At 41.5% G+C, this 26,457-nt stretch overlaps 1 protein-coding gene across 2 annotated transcripts in view; it reads left to right on the forward strand.

The window, feature by feature from the left end:
• The window catches only part of agpat3 (1-acylglycerol-3-phosphate O-acyltransferase 3), a 77,935-nt gene that overhangs the window by 20,281 nt on the left and 31,197 nt on the right, over positions 1–26,457 (forward strand). The window contains exons 1-2 of one of the 2 annotated variants that reach the window (XM_060898836.1): positions 24,434–24,653; positions 24,820–24,881. The gene's annotated coding sequence lies outside the window, so the exon portion shown is untranslated. Of the gene's footprint in view, positions 1–24,433; positions 24,654–24,819; positions 24,882–26,457 lie in introns of those variants that run through there. The other variant, XM_060898837.1, reaches the window with a different exon arrangement.

A 26,457-nucleotide genomic window follows, 5' to 3' on the forward strand; every position in this document is an offset into this window, starting at 1 on the left:
TACGGAGCTCAGATATCAATGTGCTGTCGAAGCGCGCAGAAGGTGTTAGTACGCCTGTCATTATAGTGCGGACTTTCCATAGCATAGAAAATCGCCACGTTTCAATTTGTGTAACTGAACTTGTTTCACATCACTGGTCATATAAACCTATTTAAACAGGAAAAACGCGGAAGAGTTTGGTCGCATCTAACTACAGCCCCAAAAAATACCATTGGCCATGCTGAGCCTAGCTACATTGCTAACAGGAGTGACAGCGCGTCTGACTGCGTCTGACTGACTGGGAGGTCGCACAAAGCTTGGAGAGGTACGGAGCAGCTCGTCTCAATTCAGATAAGAGCATATTTCATTATGGAAGTACGGTGGACTGTTCCTTTAATGTTTCCCATTCTGATGTTTGTATGGGTGTTCTTAATAAAGTGGCTCGTGAGTGTATTACAGAGTATTTTTGAGATCTGACCTCAAATTTTTCCTTATGGAGCTGGGCTCCTATTGGTAGCGTGTGGGTTAAATGTTTTGTTTACACCTTGTTGAGATTCTTGTATTTTGGTAGATATTGGCGGTGAATACTTTTTTTTTTTTTTTTAAGCGCTATAAACCTTTAAGCTTTTGCTATGTAAGGTGTCGTGTTTGCTTGTCCTGACCTGCCTTTTTTTAACCTTCCAGCATAATAAGGATAATGAAGGCAGCTAGTAACATGTTTGAAAAAGTCCTTGAAGAAGCTGAGTTATTCGACGGTGGAAAAAATACCACGAGTTACATTTACTATGTCCATCGTTCGAAAGAGCAGCATGGGTAATTTGCACTTGTCCTCATTCCCAGCATCATAAACATGCTTGGATTCAGCCTTTGTTCCTAAAAAAATCAGAACAGCCCATCTGAATGTATTCACTGTTCCAGGCATGATGGTACACGGTAAACTGGAAACACAATACGCCACTTGTGTCTCCGGGAGCTGGTTTTGCAAAAGATTAGACTGACAGGACAAAATAGAGACAACGACGACGAAGAAATTGAATTTGTCCCATCGAGACACTGAGTGTCAAGTTTCACAGATGGTCCTTCATTATCATGAGTAGCAAAGCAATTTGTCTCTTCCTTTCTAAATATGGTATAAATACTGTCTTGTAACTTATACGCCCACGTTTTTGCCTTTATAACGGCCTTTAACGTCTTTCATATCCTCTGCATAGCTTTAGGATCCTTTCAGTTGTTGATATTTGGCCTCGTCTTACATTTTTCCTACCATGTTTGGAAGCCGCTTGAAAAAGAAAAATAGTCTGTCATAATAACGAGAATGTAGGTCATAATTATGACTTTGTAGCTTATTATAATGAGATTATATCATTATTATGAGAATCTAAATTATAATGATGAGAAACGTTTATTATGGTCGTGGAAACAAGCTTCCATTGTCATGATTGCTCAACAGCATGGCCTGTCTTATTAGCTCATCGGGCCAACAGGCAGTGCGCTTATGCCATCACGCGTTGTCCATCGTCCGTCCGGCGTTGTCGGACGCCTCTCTCAATTCTTCACTGATTTTTATTCTTTTTGGCAGGAAGGTAGGTCTGCCTGGGGTGCATATGGCTTTTACCCAAGTTTGCATAATTGCAATTAATAATGAAGATATTGAGTAATTAAGCCCTAATGAGCAGTTTCCACACAAATCACTTCTTCTCCCTCAATTCTTCACCAATAGAGATCTTGCAGTCACGTGACCAGAAAGTACACAGCCGCCATCTTGTCGGTAAAAAACACAGCTGAATACTGCTGCACTCGTGTACAGAATGGATCAATTTCAACCGATGGACTACACGGCTCATTTTTCTAATGAACAGATAACTAGATATATGTCTAAAATAAACGATCTACAGATTAGTGACCCTTATGGCTTACCGGACGTAGTTTTCATGACCATGTCAGTGGATATTGAACTGCCAGCGGAATACCCAGACGTGTATAATTACCTCATCAACTTTCCCTCGCTGTTCAGTGGTGAAGCACTGCGTGCTTATAAATCTCTGCACAGTTATCTTTACAGAAATTCAGGATTTGTCAGCGACTCAGATGTGGCATCTTGTAAACAAGAAAATAATCCTCATTGGACGGGTAAGTCACTTAACTGACCAGCCGATTATAGAACAGAATAAGGTAATTCCAGCTGTAATTCCAAATCGTCCGTTTTGTTTACCATGGATCTGGCGTTGGAGAGATAGAGGCTTAGCAGTGGAGATTTGAGTGGCTGTTTTCTGAGCTTAGTCAACAGGCTGGCTCTGCAGCCTCGCTTTTGCTTCCGCTCCCGGCGCCGCCTCCTTCGCTTTGCTTCTGATAACAATCCACGGAGACCCCGCTGGTCTCGCTATCTCGTCCGGAATGTTGTGCATGCGATGGAAATCGCTACAAACCGTCATTTTCTGCTGGAAACCAATGTCCAGTAAGTCCATACGGTTGTAGTGGATATTGAAGTCCGGTACAGATGAACAACACGCAAAAATACACACAAAAAACAAAACATAAAAAACGTGCACAGGTAGGGAGAGCTTGTAGCCGCAGCCGTTGTAGTAGAATTGTATATAGTAGGGTTTTCCAGAAGAAAAGGTAGAAGTAAAAGCAGAAGTAGAACCAGAAGTAGAAGGCGGAAATATGGCGTTTGACCGACAAGATGGCGTCTGTCACAATCTGGATCGGCTGTGACGTCACATGCAAGTGCTCCATTCTGATTCTTTCTGGCATGAAGGTAGGGATACCAAGGGTGCATATAACTTGTACCCAGATTTGCTTAATTACAATTATTAATGAAGTTATGGACTAATTAAGCCTTAATGAGCAGTTCAACAAAAATCGCTTCTTCTCAGTCGATTCCTCTCTGTTTTGGATTCTTTCTGGCAGATAGGTCGGTATTCCTAGGGTGTATATAGCAGTGTTGTAGTCGAGTCCGAGTCCAGCCTCGAGTCCCCAGGGTTCAAATCCGAGTCATTAAAGAAAATTTCGAGTCGAGTCCGAGAACAAGACTCCATCCGCACCATTTGACGGTGGCTGTTGCTGCCTTTATGTGAAAGCGTCTCTGCTACTGTGTTGGACTAACGTTCCTGCTCGACTGCCCCATTTTAGTTAATAGGCTACAGATAAAAAGCTTGTTCTTTGCTCAGCAAGCCCCGCCCACTATTGACAGGGCAAATAACATGAGAAAGGGTTAACACTAGCTAGTTCATCGCTTAGCAAGCAAGCCCCGCTATCAACAGGGCAATGAACATAGCGTGTCACTTCCTTCTCTGGGTGGAGTCTTCCCAAATGGCGATTGAAGTTCGAGGTTGTTTCCTCGATAGTTCTTCTGAATATGGAACACACAGCAGTGCATTCCCCCCCCCACTGCATGAGAAATCTGTATAAGCAAAGCGGACAATCCTAGGGACTTCTCTCCAGGCAATTTAGCGCCATTAATGTTAGTTTGTTCCTGAATATGGCGTATGAACAAGTCAATGTGCATTCTCTTGCACGGAATTAGTATAAAAATTAATGTAGATATAAATATCTTATGGCATGTTACAAAAAAAATAAAGAAAGAAATCCAAGTCATCATCTTGAACTTACGAGTCCGAATGCAGTTAATACACGAGTTCGAGTCCAAGTTATCAGTGCTCAAGTCCAAGTCAAGTCATGAGTCCTTAAAATTAGGGCATGAGTTGGACTCGAGTACTACAAGCCTGGTGTATAGCTTCTAGATACGGTATAGCTTGCAACATTTATTGCGCAAGATGGCCCACTTTAAATTGTTCCTTCCGGACTAGACGGGGGTGGAGTGCGCTACGTCGTCATTGATGGTTTTGTTGATATGCAGTTTGTCTCATGTCATCTCATTATCTCTAGCCACTTCTTCCCCATTCGAAAACTGTCAGTGTTGCAGTCACCTCAACTGTAATTCTAGACAGTTCTGTTTATTAATATGTTGACGTTTTATGTCCAAGACTGGTTTTAATCTGTGTCCAAAGGTTTCCAGTATCTTACATGCTTCTTGTAATTTCCTGTCAGGTCCCGTAATGCCATGGTTCTCAAAGTGGCTTCCGTGATGTACATACTGTATTTTCAGGAGGTTCTTAAAATATTACTGGGGTTTTCTTGCTTGTTTTAAACATCACATGACTGTAGTGGAGATTCTTATCAACTTGTGTCAGTGTTGTAGTTGTAACATAGTTCTAGTTGTAACCTTATTGACTGGTAACTTGAAGTGAAAGGTGTTAATCTCAAACTTGCAGCCTAAAAACCGAGTACAGGTAGTCATCGATTTACGACTGCGTTTGGTTACGACTGACCGGTCGTAAACCGATCTGGTCGTAAGTCGACCTATGTTAAATGAACATAAGTATATTGTGATGTGTAATCTCATCTCATTCTCATCTCATTATCTCTAGCTGCTTTATCCTGTTCTACAGGGTCGCAGGCAAGCTGGAGCCTATCCCAGCTGACTACGGGCGAAAGGCGGGGTACACCCTGGACAAGTCGCCAGGTCATCACAGGGCTGACACACAGACACAGACAACCATTCACACTCACATTCACACCTACGGTCAATTTAGAGTCACCAGTTAACCTAACCTGCATGTCTTTGGACTGTGGAGGAAACCGGAGCACCCGGAGGAAACCCACGGGGAGAACATGCAAACTCCGCACAGAAAGGCCCTCGCCGGCCACGGGGCTCGAACCCGGACCTTCTTGCTGTGAGGCGACAGCGCTAACCACTACACCACCGTGCCGCCCTGTGATGTGTAATGATATTGTAATCATCTTAAAGTCTTATTTTATCAACATTTTCTTATTTCATTACCGTGGCTCATTATTTGGTTTAAGTCAAACACTGCATATTCAGGGGTGAAAGTAACTTTTATTTCTTGCCGGTATATCATTTTGAGCCATAGTGTGCACGCACAGCGCGCGGTGAAAAATACACCTAATTATTTATTATTGTCTACTTATCAAGCATTCACTAGGACTTCTTATCACTCAGTAGTACTAGTATAGTACTTTTTTATGACACTATCACGCTTTCATCCACCTGTATCAGTTTTTGATTATAAATAAATTGCAAACACATCATTTCAACAACACAATCGTTTTAATTACATTTTTTTTAGCTGAACAGTTGAAAACTAACTTTTCGTTTTGGACATTGGACACAGAACAGTGTAACAGAACAGAAAAGTGAAAGTTACTTTGATTACCAGCTGCGCACGTTATAGCACAAGATCTGGTTAAGCCGTACGCGCGCTGTAGCTCGCTCGTTGTTTGTCCAGCGAAACACTGCACACATAAGAGATGAGGCTGGATGCAGTGTTGCCAGATTGGGCGGTTTTAAGTGCATTTTGGTGGGTTTTGAAAATATTTTGGGCTGGAAACCGTCAGCAGTATCTGGCAACACTGGCTGGATGCTGGGCGCTGCCAGGAGCTGGGGCGGAAACTGTCGTACGCTCAGCTAGCTCAGCTGGGAAACACTTGCCAGTCATAACCAGACGGTCGTAAAGTCGATCGGTCGTAAGTCGCATAGGTCGTAAGTCGACGACTACCTGTATAAATAATCTTATTGTTCAAATTATTTTTATGCTGTTTTGATTGGCTGAGCAAACTGCAAATAAATGTCTACAAATAATGGTCTGCTCATGTGCAGTTACTTCACACTTTTTGTATTTTGAGTTCTATGAGGTGTAAATAAAATGGTGATTGCATCAGATTTTTGTTATCGTTTGACTCGTCATGCAAACTTTTTATAATCAGTATTTCCAAAAAATAATAATAATTTGAATGATAAAACAATTATTGAACTCGGTTTTCACAAAATATTGTGATTTGTTAGTGTTTGCCTTCGGCATCGACAGATAATTGCTGCTTGCTTGCCACTAACAAATCATGATATTTTGTTCTGCCTCGTCCAATAATTGCTTATTAACTGCAGTCTTATTGCAGCCCAGAAGTGCTGTTAATATGATGAATGGTGTTTCAAATGTTCCACCACATCTGGAAAGATGTAAAGTTTAGGAATAAATAGATCTAAAGGCATGACTTGTTTGCGCTATTGTTCCAGCAGTGAGTTAGTGTTTCTTTTGCTGTGCTTGCCAGGGTTGGAGTACTTGAGTCCGACTTGTGCCCTGATTTTAAGGACTTGTGACTTGACTTGGACTTAAGCACTGATGAGTCATAAATTGGAGATGAGGACTGATTTTTTTTTTCCTTTATTTTTTTGTAACATGCCATAATAATTTGCCATAAGATATTTATATCTACATTAACTTTTATACTAATTTTGTGCAAGAGAATGCACATTCACCTATTCATACGTCATGTTCAGGAACAAACTAACGTTAACGGCGCTAAAATGCCTGAAGAGAAGCCCTAGGATTGTCCGCTTTGCTTATACAGATTTCTCGTGCAGTGGGAAAAAATGCACTGCTATGTGCTCCATATGTAGAAGAACTATCGAGGAGACGACGGGGACAACCTCGAACTTCAATCGTCATTTGGTAAGACTCCACCCAGAGAAGCAAGTGACATGCTATGTTCGTTGCTCTGTTGGTTGCGGGGCTTGCTTGCTGAGCGATGAACTAGCTAGTGTTAACCCTCTCTCATGTTATTTGCCCTGTTGATAGTGGGCGGGGCTTGCTGAGCAAAGAACAAGCTTTTTATCTGTAGCCTATTAACTAAAATGGGGCAGTCGAGCAGGAACGTTATGGCCCGGTCACACCGCCCGAACTTTGCTGGAGCGTTCCTTGAACGGTAGGGAGGGGGGGCCGAATTTCGACAACGCTCGTCACCGCGCACAAAATGGGAAAAAAATCGAAAACATGGGCGTTGGCTTAGCGGTGCACCGCTGAAGCCGGCGTTGGTTTAGCGGTGACACGAGCGTTGGTATAGCGGCGTTCTGCGCATGCGGGCTTTGGCTCGGCGGGGGTATAAAGTTGGTTTAGCACCAATCATAGCAAGTCTCTCAGCATCCATGGTGATACAGTTTTACTGTAACTTTGAGCAAATTCGATATAGATGAGGTCTGAACTCAACGGCAGCTCGATTCCAAATGAGCTCCTGGTCCATTTCTCCCCGTATTTATAGCCAAATTCTGGTCCCGCTCCGACACCTCTATACCAGCGCCAAACCAAAGTTCATCGCCGCCATGGATAGCTGCTTCAACGCCCGACACCGTTCCAGCAACCCCGTGTCCGCTCGTAAAACGCTTACAACCGCTCCACCGAAGTTTGTGCAACGTTTAATCGCCGCCCGGGCAACGCTGGCGAAGCAGCGGTGGTCCAGCGTTCAAGATTTCTGCGTTGGCCTAGCGGACCCAAGCGTCCACGAACTTGCGTCTAGCGGTGCCAAACTTTGACTGGGCGTTGGTGGAGCGGGGGTGAACTTTGCCGGGGCGGAAAATTGCCCCCTCCTCACCGCTCGCAATATTTTGTGCAGCTCAAAACTTTCGGAGCGGTAGGAGGGCCCCTCGAGAAACATCAGCGGTGGCCGAGCGTATACGGCGTTGCTTTAACGGGGGCCAACTTTTGTTAAACGGTGGTGAACGGTTACGAGCGGTGATGAATTTTTTTCACCGCTCCAGGAACGCTCCAGCAAAGTTCGGGCGGTGTGACCGGGCCGCAGTAGCAGAGACGCTTTCACATAAAGGCAGCAAAAGCCACCATCAAATGGTGCAGATGGAGGCTTGTTCTCGGACTCGATTTGAAATTTTCTTTAATGACTCAGACTTGAACACCGGGGACTCGAAACTGGACTCAGACTCGAGGTTTCATGACTTGGCTACAACACTGGTGCTTGCTCTAGCTAAATGTTAGAAATGCAGACGTACAGAATCCACTTAGAGGAACCTTCGCTCTTTTTTTAAAACTGTGGGGTTTCCCATCCTTTGGAGCAGGCTACAGTGGGGGGAGAAGTGTTGAGAAGAGAGAAGTGTATTAATAAAAACTGGATGATTACTGTGCTACATTGTTCTGTATTCAACATAAATGTCTAAAGTGGATTGAGGTCTTGGTGCTTTGGAGCACAAAGGAACAAAACTAGCGTCGTCTGTGGGGCTAAATAACTGGGCACTGAAGTGACCGACATTTTATGTCCCTGCCACAATCTTTGCTTTGATTGACAGTGGATTCATCCAAGGAGAGTGGCTATGAAGTTCCAGCCTTGTTTCAGTTTGATGTAAATGGGATGTGATTTATCCAGAGCGCTAATCACTGCTAATCTATTCCAGAGCGGATTAGCAAAATGAAGGCACAGTGGTTCTGTCTTTTTGAAAAAGACAACCCCTTTGTCAAGTCCATTTTACTGAAATAGTTAACTTTGGCTAGCAAATTGCTAACTGAGAGCGTGGGTGGGGGGTAGGGGAGAGATGATTAGCCTTTTGTGTTGATAATTAATGGGTGTTCTCTTCCCTCACAACCCTGAAGATCTCAATCCCCTAGGTTTGTGCTGACGCAGGTTCATGTGGCGCCTCCTCAAGTTTATGGGATCTCAATTTGTTCTTGCTGCCGTCATCATAATTGCACACATAGGGATTAACATTAACATGGCGTGTTAGCCAGGCAGGGAGTGGATGGCCCTCTTTCTCCTCTGACCTTGTGGGCTTTTATGACTCTCTGAGCAGAAATTCTGAGGTAAATACTGGGGAGTTTGGTTGACTTTTTTTATAGGCTTTTCGGCAGCCAAAGTTTTCCCAGTTCTTCCATTTTTGACGCAGTATTACTTTGTGGGTACAAACCCAAGCTGAAGATGCTGAACCAGGGGACTGTGATGATCTTCACAGGGATCTGTGGGGCACTAGTGGTCATGGCGGTGGCCTACTATGCCTACTGGTAAGTGCTGCTTCAACTTTTTGTATGTTGTATGTAGGTTTGTTGTATAAGTGTTTGAAATTGGCTTTTGTGTGAGTTCAAAACATTTACAGTTTTTTTCAACATTTGTTGTGTTTTGTGGATGTTGTAGCTAGAAAGTTCTTGCGAGAGAGGGTTTTTTTTTCCTTTGCTGTCTGTCTTTGGTTTTAGCTCTTTACGTGTTGCTCAGGCACAAGTCCATTAGGGTTCAAGTGTGAGTAATATTATACGTCATGATCACTTGTCTGTGTTTTATTTATTTATTTATTTTTTGAGAATAAAGAGGCTGTATAGAGCAATGTTCGACATTTTGGTTTGGAAAGATGCCCACTTCAGACGGGGTTTTTTTTTTTTGAGACGACCCAGAGCTAAGTGATGAAGCAAGCATGACCGCTGACTTCTCATAAGTGGGTTTATCCCTTTATGTTTAATCTCCTTTTCACTCTATCTTTACTATTATAAGATAAAAAGAAAAGTATCGGGACCGATGACTGAGGACGTTTTATTGCTAGTCGTCCTAAGCTGAAGTACCATGCCAGTATGTGCCTTTTTTCATTTTTTTTTCTAATTAGCTTTCACAGTAAAACTGTACTTTCTACATCTGTGTAAGAAGTAGGGCTGGGCAATATATTGATAAATTATAAAAAAAATTTTTAAAGATATTTTTTGGGGATTTTTTCACCTTTATTGGATAGGACAGTGTAGAGACAGGAAATGAGTGGGAGAGAGAGACGGGGAGGGATCGGGAGATGACCTCGGGTCGGAATCGAATCCGGGTCCCCGGATTTATGGTATGGCGCCTTATCCACCTGAGCCACGACACCCCCGATAAATTATAATTTAATCACGATATGACGATTCATATCGACAGCCAACTGAATATTATTAGCAGAATTATCAGCTTTCCTCCAGAAATGAACAGGTAGCTGTAGTATTTTTACCACCATGAATACATCAGTGAAGAGTCTTTGCAATGTAGCATAATATATAAAACTACCGTATTTTCTGGACTATAGAGCGCACCTGTATATAAGCCGCATCCGCTCTATTTTTTAAAAAAAATTTAAAAAAAGATATACAAGCCGCACCGGGCTATAAGCCGCAGATATCTATGTTGATATTTACTGCATGTACAGAATGATTTTGTACTGTAAATGTACATGTATGTACCTGAACAGATTCTTTCCGAACAGTGCCTTTTAACACGGCAGCAACTTTGCTGATTAAAACGGAACAGAACCAAGAGAAAATAACCGGTATTTATTTACCTTCATTTCTCCTGTGTTTGAAACCACAAGTCACTTTAATCATCTTCGCTGGATTTGAAAATAATTATCAGTTAGTAATTTGTCGTGCGTGTTCTATCTGCTAAAGATCTGCTAATTCTTCTTTGCATTGATTTTCCGTCTATCTTATTTTTGATTCTACTTCCGGTTAGAGCGCCCCTAGCGGTGGAAGAAAAATCCACAGAATAGCCGCACCTTTGTATAAGCCGCATGGTTCAAAACCTAGGAAAAAAGTAGCGGCTTATAGTCCAGAAAATACGGTAGCTTAATAAATATTAGACCTATTACACAGTGTTGTAGTCAAGACCACTTAAACCGAGACCAAGTCATGACCCAGACCAAGACTTCGAAGGGTTGAGATCAAGTCAGGACCGAGACGAAGGCATGGTGAGACCAAGTCAAGACCAGGACCAGACCAGTGTGTGTGGAGGAGGGGTGGGGAGGGGTGACATCCGTTAACAGTAAGAGCAATTTCAAATTGGCAGTGAGTCACGTTATTGGTCGCATTTGACGTAGGAAAATTTACATCCAGTCACAGTAACAATGTTAACAAATAGATCAGACAATGCACAGGCAATTTAGTGAAATTCCCGCAGCTGTGGTCCTGACCAGTCTTGAAATAAAATCCCGAGACTAGACAAGGTCAAGTAAAAATACAGTTGATGACTAAATGGAGACCTTCAAAAACTGGTCTTGAGACCTGTCTCGCATGCCACGACACTACTATTACAGTACTGTCGGCAGTAGCAGGAGATGGAAGAGCAGACACCCGGACATGAGTGGAAAAACCAAGGCCTTATTTATGCAAAACTGGAGTTAGCGTCAGAAAAAAAAAACATGGTAAACAAAGCTAAACCACCAGGAACAAAATCAAACCAAATACAGCGAGAGTTCAGGAGCAAAAACGCAGTGCGTAAGCACAACGCTGGAGCTCATTAATGAGCCCAAACTGGCTGCAAGTGTGCACAAGAGCTCGTGAGCACCCCCTAGCTCTGGATGTGGAAGTGGAATTTTCAGGCGGACAAGCACATCATAGAAAGAGATCGCACCACAACCGAAGAGCTGTGGGAAGAGGCAAAAAGCAGCTCGTAACACCACCTGATCCCACAACCCTTGTTCTTGGTGATTCCACTGTAAGACATTTAAAAGGACATGGGATGATTATTTGCTGCCTTCCAAATTCATCCATCTCTGACACCAAAGACAGCATTTTGAAACTCATGTCCGAGCATAAAACTATCAAACGTATTGTTGTGCATGTGGGAGCAAATGATGATGTTTTCAGAGAATAGCTGTTTGTCCAAGGTGATTTCAGAAAACTTTTTTCTGATCTCTATAAGACTGGAATACAATCTTTTATCAGTGGCCCACTCCCTGCAAGGGGAAGCTTTGCATTTACTAGACTCTTCAGTCTTAACACCTGGCTTGGAAAAACTTGTTTTTTATTTGGTATGAACTTCATAGACAATTTTAACCTTTTCTGGAATCGCAGAGAATTCTTCAAGCCAAATAGCACTGAACTCAGCCGGATTGGGACCAAAGTTTTAGCTGATCACTACAGCCTCTCTCTCCAACATGCTTTCTTTTTTCAGCCAACATTGAGCAGAACTGCTGATAAGATATCACAGACTGACCCAGTTACAAATATCAGCAATACCTCTGCAAAGTCAAAACAATCATCCATGCAAGCTCATGGGGCAGACTGCCAAGAACCATCTGGGGCAGACTGCCAAGGACATCAACAATCACATGGAGAATGTGAGCATGTTGTTAACAATGAGCAGCCACAGATATCTGCATCGCCCATCCAGATTGAGGATCTGACCAAAGACAATCATGCCAAGGCTGCATCATCCACATCTCGACCCCATGCAAGTATCACAGAGACTGTCAGGGAGACACTCACAAAGACCTCACCAAAGTCCCAATCTCAGTCTCGCTCTTCTGACTTTGTTGTACCATCTCCGTCTCCCCCCTGCATGGATTTCCCTAAAAGTATGCAGAGACTGCTGCCAATGGCTGCACTCTCTTTTTCCAGCCCAAATCATTCGCGACAAGCAGTGTACCCAGTTCATCGAAAATCAACCAACAGACTGAATTGTGTTCGCCCAGGACTTTCAGCTGGCTACCAATCTTTTTCACCATCTAAAAAATACATGACATCTCCAATCCTTCCCCCTCCCAACCTCATGGAACATACAGAGAGTCTTGTATGATGTGCTGTGGGTCCCTGCATTGGGTTTAGTTTTGAAAACAAGCTGGGACCCAGTATGCCTATGCCATTCTCTATTCCTCTGTTAATAAGAAATAGAAAACATAGAGCATATTTAACCCAGGGGGTAAACCAGTCTAGTCTCCTTCCTGTTTCAAAACAACATCAGAGTGCCCAAGCGGATATTACTTTTAGACTTTCTGTAAAGCTAGCTCTTCTGAACGTTAGATCACTTTCAAACAAGTCATTTTTAATTAATGATCTTATTTGCAAACACAATCTTGATTTTTTGCTTCTAACTGAAACATGGCTGGATCAAGCAAATAGTGCTACCACCCTTATTGAAGCAGCTCCCCCAAATTTTAATTTCATGAGTGCTACCCGACAGGGGAAAGGTGGAGGGATCGCAAATATATTCAAAGCCTCTTTTCAATGTAAACAGTCCTCATTTGGTGATATTACATCCTTTGAACACTTATGTACACTTGTTACATGCTCTCGTAACATAGTTATTAACTATTTACAGGCCTCCGAGACATTCAGCCAAAGTTTTTCTGGAAGAGTTTGGTGAACTGTTGTCAGTCATTTGCTTGGAGTTTGACTGTCTTATTATATCTGGGGATTTTAACTTGCATGTAGATAATCCTGAAAACACTTATGCCAGAGAACTACTTGCACTTATTGACAACTTCAACCTAGTACAACATGTACAGGGGCCGACCCACTCTCGTGGTCATACCCTTGACCTCGTCATCACAAAGGGTCTTACTGTTTCTACTACTGTTGTTGACCTGGCCTTATCTGATCATTTCTGTGTTTTCTCTGATGTTTCTATGTCCCCTCACATTCAGAACAGCTCAACGACTATGGGTAGGAGAGTCATAAACGACAACACGTGTTCTCTTTGAGCAAGCTCTCTCTCGGATCTCTACCAAAATGTCAGACTCTGTAGACGACTTACTGGAAATTTTTAATTTAAATATGACCCAAATTATGGATGATATTGCTCCATTCAAAATCAAAAGAGTCAATGACAAGCAGAAAGCACCATGGAAGCAATACCCAGCTGTTAAATTGCTAAAGAGAGAATGTAGAAAGACTGAAAGAAAATGGTGCAAATCTAAACTTCACATCCATTATCAAATCCATAAAGAGATGCTTTGTAAATATAATTATGAAATTCGTAAAGCAAGACAGTCTTTCTTCTCCAACATCATCACCAGGAATATGAACAATGCCCGTGTGCTATTTTCAACAGTAGAGAAGCTAACTAATCCCCCACCACAATTAGCACCTGAACTTCTCTCAGTTAATAAATGCAACGAGTTTGCATCCTTCTTCAAAGGTAAAATTGATAAAATACGGCAGAATATTGCTCATAATATATCTCAGTTGCAAATAACTGAAAAGCTGCAATCACCAGTGACGCAGACCGACAATTTCAACACAATGTTAGAATTTTGTTTGATTGATTACGAGACTCTTGAAAAAACTGTACAAAATCTCAGTTCCTCAACATCTGAATTGGACATTCTGCCCACCAACTTTTTTAAGTCTGTTCTTCACCTTATAATTACAGATGTGCTTCAGATCATAAATACATCCCTAGAGACTGGCATTGTTCCTGTGTCCCTGAAAAAAGCCGTTGTAAAGCCCCTACTTAAAAAGAATAATCTGGATGCTTCAGTATTAAACAACTACAGGCCAATATCAAATCTACCATTCATCGGGAAAATCCTTGAAAAAATTGTCTTCAATCAGTTAACTGCCTTCTTGATATCAAACAGCTGTTTTGATAACTTTCAGTCAGGATTTCGTGCCAATCATAGCACTGAAACAGCGCTGATTAAAGTTATAAATGACCTACGTCAATACTGATGCAGGCAAAACATCGGTCCTGGTGTTACTGGACCTCAGTGCAGCTTTTGATACTGTTGATCACAACATACTGCTATATCGACTTGAACACTGGGTTGGGTTGACTGGTAAAGTTATCAATTGATTAAAATCATACTTAGAAGCTTCTCTGTTACCATGGGAAATTGTACCTCAACATCAATGTCCTTGACCTGTGGTGTCCCCCAGGGGTCGATCCTTGGACCATTATTATTCAATCTTTATATGCTCCCACTTGGACAAATTATCAAGAACAACTCAATTTTGTATCACTGCTATGCAGATGACACCCAAATTTATTTTGCTCTATCACCTAATGATTATGCCCCCCTTGAATGTCTCTACCAGTGTATCGACCAAATCAACAACTGGATGTCACAAAATTTTCTTCAGCTGAACATAGATAAAACAGAAGTAATTCTATTTGGGGAAAAAAGATGAAAGACTCAGGATTACCACTATTCTTGACACAAAGGGGATTAAAACAAAAGATATGGTTAAAAATCTTGGTGTTTTCATTGACAGCGAGCTAAACTTTGACAGTCACATGAAAGCAATCACTAAATCGTCATTTTATCACCTAAAAAACATTTCCAAACTAAGAGGACTTATGTCAAAAAATGATCTGGAAAAACTTATACATGCCTTCATCTTTAGTAGGGTTGATTACTGCAATGGCCTTTTCACAGGCCTGCCAAAAAAGACCATCAAACGACTTCAGGTGATTCAAAATGCAGCAGCTAGGGTTCTCACACGAACAAAAAGAACAGAGCACATTACTCCAATTCTAAGGTCCCTTCACTGGCTTCCAGTAAGCTACAGAATTGACTTTAAAGCATTGCTGCTGGTGTACAAATCTCTAATGCCGCTTTTCCACTACCAACGCGGCTGAGTTGGGCTGAGCCGTGCCGTGCTGAGTCGAGCTGAGTGGGGCTGTTGGAGTTGCATTTCGACTACAACCGCGCTGAACTGTGCTGGCTGGAAGTGGGTGGACACATTGGGTGGAGTTAGCGAAAGTGGGTGGACGTCACGTGATGTCGTTAAGCAGCGCAAACAGTGACATCAGTGAGCTTTTAAGCGGTAGTCTCACGACCCGAATAGTAAACAATAAACATGGAGGACATGGAGTCGTTAGTGTTGCTGGTCTTGGTTCTGTGGCTTGTTGTCACCGACAGCGCCAACAGATACTGGCAAGAGCGTATAGATGAGGCGAGGCGCATAAGGCTTCATAATTCTCGTAATTCGTAATTCTTCTCCTTCCGGGTTTACGGTGTTTACAGATCCCAGCGTGCTCGCGGGGCGTGTGTGGGCATGTGAGGACACTCCTCCTCACCAATCAGTGCACAGGGGAGTGTCTGCTCACACCCCCAGCCTCACTCGGCTCGCTTTGGCTCGCTTCAGCCCCACTTCAAAACGGTGCGAGTTTTAGGGGCTAAGCAGGGCTGAAGCGAGCTGAGTCGTGCTGTTTTTTGGTAGTCGAAACGCGAGCCGTGTCGGGCTGAAGCGAGCTGAAGTGAGCTGAAAAAGGGTAGTGGAAAAGGGCCATAAATGGTACAGGGCCCAATTACCTCTCTGATATGTTGCAGCGGCCTAACCCAATCAGATCTACCAGATCGCAGCAGCAAAATTTACTGGTAAAACCTGTTGTTAAAACAAAGTGTGGTGAAGCAGCTTTTAGCTACTATGCAGTACAGCTATGGAACCAACTCTCAGAGGACATCAAAAATGCTCCTGCTGTTGGCAGCTTCAAATCTAGATTAAAGACCAAGCTGTTTTCAGATGCTTTCTGCTAACTGATAAATATTGTCATCTTTACATGTTTTAAACTTTACTTAACTTTTACAGTCTCTGCATGTTTTAAACTTTTACTTTTACTCTATTTTATTCTGCTGTTTTTTTTACTGAACTTTTACTTCATTTTATTTTATTTCTACTATTGTTTAATTCTTCTTATTTTTTTCTCTCTTCTTCCCCATTTATTTTATGTAATTTTATTTTCTATTGTTTACTGTTTTGCTTTTACCTCTGTAAAGCACATTGAACTGCCACTGTGTATGAAATGTGCTATATAAGAAAAACTTGCCTTCCCTAACATCTATATACTTACAGTCTTCGTGTGCTCTCATGTTCTTTTGTCTTTGAACATTAGCTTCATAACATAATTTATATTTATTAATATAAATATCATTATCATGAAAATGTCTGAAAATATTGCGATATTTTTTTCCAGGCTATATCGCCCAACCCCAGGGGCTTCAAAGTTTGGGAGAATAGCAGGGTACAAATAATTTACAGCAGGGTGCAAAATGGTAAAATGTCTGCCAGCGGCAGACATAATGCACGCAAAGCATGCAGGGATAGATAGATGGATGGATGGAAGTACGAATTTTTCATGGGGCGGGATGGTTTGGAACAGGCCATCTAAAATTGGGATAACATTTACCCGGGACAGGTATTTGAGGCGGGTCGTCTAGCTTAAGCTTGATTAGCGTTGTTACGCACGCCAGTGTTTCCCACAGAAATTTTGGAGACTATGGGGGCAAGCCATGGGGGAGGCGCGGGGGCTGTTTAAAATTGAGTGATATGTTAAATATTAAGTTATTACTGAAAAACTATTGATTAAAAAAACAGACACTGAGAAATGGTCCTATAAACAACTTTACCAATATAAAAGATTACCAGGACTACAAAAATGCAGAAAAATAGGCTTTACTTATCCAAATGCTCCTGTTGGTTCAAAAGTTAAAGTGCAGAGAACCTCACAGCACAACATGAAGTTACCTTAAAATATAATATAAATGCCTCAGCTTTCATGTAAGAAAAAAAAACTAATACTAGTACTGTGTGCAGGCAGTCTCTTCTGAAGAGTAAATTAAACAATAATTATAAACTAATAAAATAAATGGCTCAGGCTTCATAGAAGAAAAAACAATTTGAACAGAATCTCACAGTATGATGCTGAAGCTGCCTAAACAATGGAAAATAAAATACCATTTTGGCAAAAACGTTGGCATCCATTAATTTCTTGTATTAAGTAAAAAAATATGTTGCCAGATACTGCTGACGTTTTACAGCCCAAAATATGTTCAAAACCCGCCAAAATGCACTTAAAACCGCCCAAATTGGGCGGGAAACCGTCCAATCTGGCAACACAGGCGGCAGTAATGGCTGCACTCGTGTCGAGGATGTAAACACAATCTGGCAACACAGGTGGCAGTAATGGCTGCACTCATGTCGAGGATGTAAACACAGTTGACGCGGCAACGGACATACATGACATAGTGGATGTAATTTACGTTCACAACTTTTTTTGCTGTCAGAAATATTTAATATTAAATTTTGTGACTCGACTGACAATAGCCGGCGGCATAACAAGCCATAGCCGGCGATTTGCCGCCGGTGACCGGCTACTTTTGAGACCGCTGCAACCCTAGTAAGAAGATGAGTCAGACTGCGTCTGAGTTAAACTTTTTTTGTGGTCTCTCTTGTCAGGCAGGCTACGCTGTCCTGTTACACAGTGGCCTTTGGTCAGTTGTATCAGCGTATGGTTAAGACTGGGCAGAGTTCATCTTCTGAGTTATCATGTCACATTATCACAGCAGTTACAACACACAAGATGGAAAACTACAGATTCGTTAGTATGCAAGTTGAATTCCTGTAATGTGTGAGGACATGAGGAGGAAAATTGTTAGCTGGTATTCGGCTCTCTAGCTTCCACTATATAGCATTCAGAAAGGAATTTGGGGAACAGTCCTTCACCTGAGGTAGGTGATGCATACTGGTTGGCTAACATGACTATTATTACAACTTTTGCTGAATATTTGATTTCTGATCGGTCAATTACGGCATTCAGTGGTCTGTTATTTCTGTATAACAGACCGTTTCAATGGACCATGTCATTAGCGGAAGCAAGAAAATCAATTTTTAAATCCGAATTTTGTGTCTTTATCGATTTCTTTTCTAAGTAGCCATGTAATAAACAGGATAATGTACAGCGAGAAGGTCGTTAGTGTGAAATAAACCCCTTCAAGGTCAATCAAGTCCTGCATCGCCCTGTTAGGGTTTTTCATGATAATGACCAGCCTGCTGTACATCATCCCTTACACTTTCAGAAAATAAAGTATATTATTGTTCCTTTAGGGTTACAATGGCTTGTCACTGTGGCAGTACTCTCCAAGGCACTTATTTGTACCATTTATCTACTGATTGGGAGCATATGTGTCCATTTTTGGCCCTAAAAAGGTACACATAGTTACCTTGAGGTCCAAAAATGAGCCCTAAGGGGTACATTAGTGTAGATTGTACCTTGGGGGACAGAAATGGACTCCTACTGTACCCCTATTTCTGACAATGATAGTTATTGCGGCAGAGCTGATGAGATGTGATTTTAATTAAGATTTGGATTAATCCCCTACCTTGTAAAATATTTCCCATTTACTATTTTATGGCTAGTAATGTTGTGGAAAGGAAACGTTGAAATAGCCTACACTTAATAATATAACAAAAGCTATCTAATCGTACACCTATGGTGAGAATGTGACTAGCTAGTGAACAGGTTATTAAAATTCTCATGTTAATAGCATACTATTATCAGATTAAAGCTGTTAACAGATTTATACATTATGTTCTAATAATTGGATTATCGTTATTCAGTTCAGTTTATGATGCATAACTCAGTGCGTTTACATGCACATAGAGAAAATCGAATTTCTGCTGTTGCTCGACTGAAATCGAAGCTCTAAATGGCATGTAAACACCTTAGCTAGGCTGAAATTGAACCGAACTTGATTTCTCGCAATCGAGCTACACGACCTAGATTATGCGATTGTAGCCGAGCTACTTAGTGCATGTAAACCCTGTCGAGCTACGGAGTCGAGCCGCTTACTTCAGCACTGCCCCTTCCGGAAGTGACGAGTGACGAGACCAAAAGCGGGAAAAACAACAGCCTTGGTCGGCATGACAACGGCATGAATCTTTTCTTTTTGTGGCATTGTTTGCACTGTTAAAATTTAGCTCACTTACTGTATCACCAAATACATCTGTACAGCTGTTGCATAGCTGTGAATTGTGTACATAAACAAGTCATTGTATTTGTGTGTGTGTGTGTATATATATGTCCAACATCTGAAGAATTTCAATAAAAACAAAAAAATTGAACTTTTTGTGTGTTTATTAAGACATAAGTTAAATTGTAAGCAAAAAAAATATTTTTTTGTAAGCAAAAAATGGACTTTAGAAAAATATTATTGTGCAAAATAAGTTGTCTTACAAAACAGTGGTCTGCGCAGGACAGTTTGTAGCCATACAGTATGTTAGAGCAAGCCTAACAGCTTGAACACGGAACTGCCAGTGTTGCCAGATTGGGGGGTTTTAAGTGCATTTTTGCGGATTTGAACATGTTTTGGGCTGGAATACATCAGCAGTATCTGGCAACACTATAGCTCTTCTTCATGACTACAACCGGAAGTGTACCAACACGATGGGGCGTGTAGCGCCACGTGTGGCTCGGGTGCACAATGCACCTTGCACAATAGCCCGATTTCACTTGTGCATGTAGGATTGGATTTCTCTGGCACCCCTGCTGGGACCCTTTGCTCGATTACCGACAGTAGCTCGATTTGGATGTGCATGTAAACGTACTGACTGATGCTTTAAAGATGTCAGGAAGTTTTCTTTCAAGTCTTTTTAAGCTTCCTTGATGGGTTGCCCTGGTGAAAATCTTTTAAGGATCCGTAAAGTTCTTTGTGAGGGTCTTTGAGGATCCTGTTGAGGAGCTCAACAAAGATCTTCAAGGATCTTCAGTTTTCTTGCCAAGATCTTCAAGGATCTACAAGGATCTTTTAACTTCTTGCCAAGATTTTCAAGGATCTTCAAAGTTTTTTTCAAGATCTTCAAGGATCTTTGAAATTCTTGTGAAGATCTTGAAAATATCCTAAAAAGAGCTTAATGAAATCCTTAAGATCCTTTCAAGATCTTTGAAACCTTGAAAATCATGAAAGATTCTTTCAAAGATCCTTTTAAGATGTTGGATATTCAGGATTCCTTGGTATATCCTTATCCAATTCTTATGAAATCATAATTATGTAAGTTTCAATCTATTTCCATCCTTGTCAATTCTGTTGAATTAGGATCATTTAAAATATTTTTTTTGAAAGATCCTTATTAGATCCTCGAGGTTCTTAAAGGATCCTCACAAAGATCTCGTAAAGACCTTGACAAAGATCCTTACAAGATCCTGATTAAATCCTTGAGGATTCCAATTAAGATTTTTATAAGATCCTGAAAATGATCCTTTTATGATCGTTGAAGGATCCTTCTGAAATCTTTGAGGATCTTGGGGGAACTTTGCAAAGATCTTGTGAAGATTTTGACAAAGATCCTTAAAAGATCCTGATCACCTCCTCAAAGATCCTAGCAAAGATCTTAACAAGATCCTTCTAAGATCTTTGAAACAGCCTTGTTGAATCCTTGAGGATCTTGCAGGATCCTTGCAAAGATCTTTGTAGGATCCTTAAAAGATCTTTGTCAAATCCCTGAGGATCTTTGCAAATGATTTTGCATATGAAGATCTTGCTAAGATCCTTTAAGGATCTTTGGCAGGTCTTTGACAATCCTCATGGATCCTTAAAGATCCTGTGAGGTTTTTCACCAGGCTGGAAAACATTATTATATTGGTTCATCTCATCTCATTATTCTACAGGGTCGCAGGCAAGCTGGAGCCTATCCCAGCTGACTACGGGTGAAAGGCGGGGTACACCCTGGACAAGTCGCCAGGTCATCACAGGGCTGACACATAGACACAGACAACCATTCACACTCACATTCACACCTACGGTCAATTTAGAGTCACCAGTTAACCTAACCTGCATGTCTTTGGACTGTGGGGGAAACCGGAGCACCCGGAGGAAACCCACGCGGACACGGGGAGAACATGCAAACTCCACACAGAAAGGCCCTCGTTGGCCACGGGGCTCGAACCCGGACCTTCTTGCTGTGAGGCGACAGCGCTAACCACTACACCACCGTGCCACCTATATTGGTTTATATGTTAAATATTTACAAAGAAACCAGATTATTGACAAGTCTTCTGATAATCAGATTACGTAAGTGCATGTAAATGCATGACTCAGATTAGTGTCTCAATCTGATATTTGCTCTCATCATATTCTGTACATATAAACATCTTGTTTTCACCATAGGGACTGATTGAACTTTGCCTCTCACTTGAGCAAACAGTGGGTGTGGCCAAGTGTCACCCTGCTCAATCTGACCAATAAGAACGATTCTTTCAGATCGTAATGTTCAAGCAAAGCCCTTTGAGCAGCATCTTAATAAAACTGCTGACAGGAAAGAAACAATAGATGCTGGTGAGAAGTGGTTTAATAATGTAAAATAAGCAATATCGTGTATTAAATACAGTACATTTGCAATGCAGAAAGGTTTATGAAGAATTTAACGGTTCAAAAATTGAAGTGATCGGATTGCAGTGATAATACCTCTGCTCTAATATCAATTATTTTCATTGTCTCTTGTTGGAGCTTGTTTTTTCTTTACATCAGTTTCCCCTAAATCCTGGTTCTGCCTCACACGTAGGCAGTTCCCCAGAATTTGCAGACTGTAGCAGAAGCCTTCTGGCAATGCGAGCGAGTTTAGCTTGCTCTCTCTCGCTCGCTCTCTCTCTCTCTCTCTTCCCATCCCAACCCCACTTATTTTCATTCATTCTGTCTTTAGACAGGATTGATTCATGTTCAGGTTTAGGAACATGTCCTTACTGGGCTGCTTTTGTAATGAATAATCTACATTCAAGGTTTTCTTTCCTTCTTTTTTTTTTTCCCAAGTAATGTGGTGTTACCTGCTACGATGCAAGCTTTTGCTTCATATGATGTATGAAATTGAAAGACCATATTTTTGCTTCTTAAGGCCTCTGCATGCTCTTGCGACAAGGCTTTCGCAGATAGCTTTTCGCAGACAGTTGTAATTTATCGTTGAGCGGGGAGTAATAGGCGTGCGCAATGTTATTCACCGCCACAACGCAAGGGGGCGCTAAGTCGCAAAATCGCTAGGAGTAGTTGGTGGGTGTGGTTAGTGGAGTGTTTATCCTCCGGTTACTTATAATGACTAGAACTGGAGTCGTATAGATTTACGTACTTCCTCACTTCCTCGATCAACCGCTCTTCGTGCTGCTCCATCTTCGCTCGTGTTTTTAAAAATGGCGGTCGTGAAAACAAACCAAACCGGGAAAGTAGGGAAGCGGAAGTGCGTGTACAGCGGATGTAGAGTGGACCAATCAGAGCCCTCTTGTCTGCGACGCTGTCTGCGAGGCTTCTGCGGTGGTCACAATTTTTGGGAGGTGCGCGCAGAGCGTTTGCGAAGGTGGGGGGGCTACGCAGACGCTATCTGCGACGCCATCTGCAAGGACTGGGTTGTCAGCATAAATTGGCCTTTACTCTGTAAGAATACATAAGCATACGTAATCAGGGATGAGAGTTTTCTGCTTTTCGACGGATTTCCACTTTTCCTGAGCGAAAATCGATATTATGCCAAATCCGTTGAGATTTTTTTTTCATTGAGGGGGGTTGGGGTATGTTCCTTTGTGATACTCAAGCGTACAACGATGTTACATGTTTGCATTTTCGCCATCTTTAGTCTCGCTAAGTCTCGCGGTAGAATACGTGTTATCTACAATGTAATTGGCCAAAACATCGCTGGCGAGAGCATGATAGCCAATCATAACAATTCTTACAAGAGTGTGGGAGAGAACAAAAGCCAATCATGACAGTTCTTACAAAAGTACCCGCATCGTTCTATTTTATCGAAACTTGCACATGTTCATCGTCGCTGCGCTTCAAAAATACGTTTCTCTTTCGTATCGGCTTTTTTACTCAAAATGCCGAATACAATTGACAAGCGAGACGAAGCGAAGGTACGTGAAATCGATGCTGGTATAAAAAACAGTTAGAGGACTGACAAGCTTTTGTCTTTGGCCAAAAGGCTGAAGAAGAAGTCGAAATGATTAAATGAAAATGAGAAGTGACTGTGAACTATAAATAATTGTATAAAGTGTACATAGACATTATCCCATAAACTCAGCATTCGTTTGATTTAATACATTGAACATGTATATGATGGTCAGTAAATCTGAATTAATGCTGACAGTTTTGAAAACTTAAATATTTCAAAAGACTTTGAAATCATATGCAACTAATGAGGACATAGGGTGACTGACCTTTTCTCCCTAAGAAATTTTATTTAATATATGAACATTTTGATAATTAATAAAACTTGCGTTTAATGTGAATTTAGTTTGTCATTTTTGTTGATCATAAATTATAACCATACCCTTGAATGTAGAATGTGATTTTATTTTGAATTCAAACAATACTCCTATTGATTTGAAACATATTTTCATGTAAATATATAAAAAAGACAACAGATTTTTTTTTATCTACTACAGCTCAGATTGCAGGAAAAGTGGTTTCTAAGGCCTTATTTTTCAAAAATGTCCTGGGGGGGTGTCCCTCTCAGACCCCCGGCTTCGGGCGCCATCTTGTTTTCTGCTTTTTTGGTGACCACCCACTCTCATCCCTGCGTAATGTTTGTTAAGAGTAGGACACACCAGAACTACATCAATAGCTGGTTTTGCAATGAAAAAAGGCAATATCTGTCTACCCATTTACCAGGCTGTCCTGGTATTCAAGACGAAGTGTTTGTGAATGATTTTTGGACAAATGTTCCTGCTTTTTTCACACGTTGAAATCTCAATGGCGTAACCATGGCAAAAGGAGGAAATAACTAGGTGAAAAGATGTTGTGGCGTTTTTTTTTTTCCCCCTCCCCTCTCCTTCTTTTATTTTGTTCCGAGGCTGTGGGATTACTTGTGGTCAGACAGTTTGGTGTATTGTCTACACGTCTTCCAGAGACAGTGGCCAGGAAAGAAAGGTCTATCTATAATGCATGTAATGTGCTTCGATTGAAGAAATCTGGAGCAAAGGACGTCAAATAGACAGCATGATTTTAAGGATTGTGTGATATGCAATATTTGCAAGGGAAAATAATAGCATGTCTGAGCAAGGGCTCTGGAAAGAGAGGCATGGGAGAATTTGTATGAGCTGCATGAACTTTCACCTAAATGTGTGTGTGTGTGTGTGTGTGTGTGTGTGTGTGTGTGTGTGTGTGTGTGTGTGTGTGAGAGAGAGAGAGAGAGAGAGAGAGAGAGACGGGCAGAACAACTATAGCCTGGGGCACCCCTTTGCCAACTTTCATCAACGTCTTAGCGGGTTTTTTTTGGTGCGGATAGAGAAGTTGTACGAGCAGAACGGCACTTTTAAACCGCTAACTCAATCCATTCAAACTGAAACTCCGTCGTCGGACTGGAGTCTTTGAAGCATGCCGCCACAGCTACAAGGTAAAAATAGACAATGGGCAGTGATCTATCTGGAGCTATACATGTGTCTACGTTTCGGGTTTGTGTCCTTGTGTTAGCGCGGGACTGGTGCATACGAAAAGGCGCAGGCTGTGGTGAATGTGGGTCACACTGAGAGTGAACTTTTATTTCTCGCTTTCTCTTGCAGGTCTGTGGTGTTGAGTGACGGGCCGTGTAAAAGAGGACTGTAAAGAGGAAGAACCCATTGTGGTAAGTTTGCCTTAGAAGGGAATATGTTTGCAGTAGCAGCAACACAACATTAAAGTGCATTTTGCATTTTTGGGAAGGCTGTTTGATATTTTAGACACAGCATGCGTTCTTCCTATTATTTAAATTGACAGCGTCGCGACCAGGAAATCGACCAGGAAATCGATCGCAGTCTGCCGTTATTAAGCACGTAGTCTATCAATTTTTAAAGTAGACTTGGTGGAATCGACTTGCATGCTGTGTTAAGACCACCAGTCTGTTCTTGCTGGTTAATTCAGAAAGCTCCTGCTCTTCAGTATTTTGTGTGAGTGAACTCGTACTAGAGGGAATTGTATTTGTTTGATTGTGAGTAGGGTGGTGTGCAGTGCAGTGGTTAGCGCTGTCGCCTCTCAACAAGAAGGTTCTGGATTCGAACCTTGGGGCCGAATGGGGCTCCCTGTGTGGAGTTTGCATGTTCTCCTCGTGCTTGCATGGGTTTCGTCCAGGTTCTCTGGTTTCTTCCTACAGTCCACAGACATACGGGTTAGATCAGCTGGCTACTCTAACACTACGTTCAGACTGCAACCTGAAACGATCCGATTTGTTGTGAAATCCGATTTTTTTGTTAGGCCGTTCACATTACCAATTATATAAGACTTGTATGCGATCTCCAATATGAACGGAAAACGACCCAAAAGTGTCCCGCATGCGCAAATTGACACGTAATAAGCACATCTACGTAATACATAAACAAAAAAAAAAAGCGCACTCTTTATGTTTAATGATTTCTTTTTTTTTGTTGTTTAATTATCTGGTTAGTGTTAAAGTGTGAGGTCTCGTGTGTGTTTTTGTTTCTGAACTGAAATGAAAACGTGTAGCCTGGTAACGAGGGTTGACTCCTAAATGTCTCTCTAATTTCTATATAAGTGCACTACATGTTACTAGGAAGTAATGGATTTTTAAACTCTATATAGTGCACTCGAGCTTCAGTAGGCAGTCATTTGGGATACGGCCGCTGTATTACCAAACTCTTAATTCAGGCTTAATAATTTGCACATATTTATTTCGTCATATTAATAAACTTTTTCTACATTTTTATAAATATTTATTTAGATTGTTTATAGCCAGCTGAATTCTGCAGCTTCTCTCAGCGCTGGCTCAAGGTGCATAAACACCAGTGCAGTTTGCGATGGAGATGAGGCGAGACCTGGCGATGTGGTTTTTGTGTCGGCGGCGGAACTCACACAATAATCTGATTAATGTGGGCAGCAGACTAATGAGACCGAAGGGTTGTAGATGTCTGATAAAAAAGAAAAAACTAACAATATTCAATATAAGACATAATGAACGTAATCGAAAGAGACCGAAGGTGTCAAATTACTGGAAATTTCCAGAACAATCTTATAATCTTGTAATACAGGATGGTTTAAGTTATAAATCAGTTATAGAAACTGTTTTATTTAATCAGGCTAACAGATAAACATCCAGGTCCTTACCAAATCCACCATTAGCTTGATCAATTCTATAAAAGTCTATTTAAATTCTGAAAACTGTTGTTGTTTTCCACCAAAGAGGCGGGATTAGCCAACGCAGAATAGCG

Source organism: Neoarius graeffei, chromosome 18 (assembly GCF_027579695.1).
Source record: "Neoarius graeffei isolate fNeoGra1 chromosome 18, fNeoGra1.pri, whole genome shotgun sequence".
Classification (NCBI taxonomy): domain Eukaryota; kingdom Metazoa; phylum Chordata; class Actinopteri; order Siluriformes; family Ariidae; genus Neoarius; species Neoarius graeffei.